This window comes from Propithecus coquereli, unplaced genomic scaffold, assembly GCF_000956105.1.
Source record: "Propithecus coquereli isolate 6110/MARCELLA unplaced genomic scaffold, Pcoq_1.0 Scaffold282, whole genome shotgun sequence".
In the NCBI taxonomy this organism is placed as follows: Eukaryota; Metazoa; Chordata; class Mammalia; order Primates; family Indriidae; genus Propithecus; species Propithecus coquereli.
Genome location: NW_012148419.1, coordinates 108564 through 109240, shown reverse-complemented (window position 1 = coordinate 109240; position 677 = coordinate 108564). Strand labels below are relative to the sequence as shown.

The following is a 677-nucleotide window of genomic DNA, read 5'->3' as shown; positions in this document are numbered from 1 at the left end:
CACATATTTTTTGGTATTCTCTGATTTAGGCAAGATTTATTCTATGTGATTAGCTCAGTATAAAACAAGTAGTACTTTAGTTCTTGAATAAATTTTATATTTGAACTTAAGTGAATATCACTAAATGCCTCAAAACCCTGGCCACTGTTTTATCTCCTTCTACTTTTAGTTCCACAGTGGTATTACAGACAGAGAAAGGCTGCGTGTAGAGTGAGCAGTTCACATATTTACCTGGCTGCCAGAAATTGGGATCATGGATTTGTTTTCAACCCTGAGCAAAATTTGCAAATTGAAAATGTCATTGTAAATATGCAAATATTATGGAAATGCTCTTACTGATTAGGATAATTCTAAGAAACCTAATTATGTTCCTGGCTTACCCATCTGTGAGAGCAGTCAATCAGGGAACTGGTTATCATATTTAGATTAAAAGCTATTAGGAATAATACCTGTAAAAGAACCAAGAACCTCAGGAAATACTAAATGCTAATGTTAAATGACCCAGTGAAATATAACAAATTTTTTCTTGATTTAAAATCACATCAGTTGCATGCAGACTATAAACAAATAAATAAATAACCACACTGTTACAAGAGTCCTGTGGCTGCATTTTTAGATACACCCCATCTAAATGAATTGGAAATAACATGTTAAAAGTATTAGTGGAATCTGAAAGG

At 32.8% G+C, this 677-nt stretch overlaps 1 protein-coding gene across 1 annotated transcript in view; it reads left to right on the top strand.

Annotated features, from left to right (window-relative positions):
- The window catches only part of NAV3 (neuron navigator 3), a 401664-nt gene that overhangs the window by 384685 nt on the left and 16302 nt on the right, over nt 1–677 (top strand). The gene's annotated exons all lie outside the window — the stretch shown is intronic.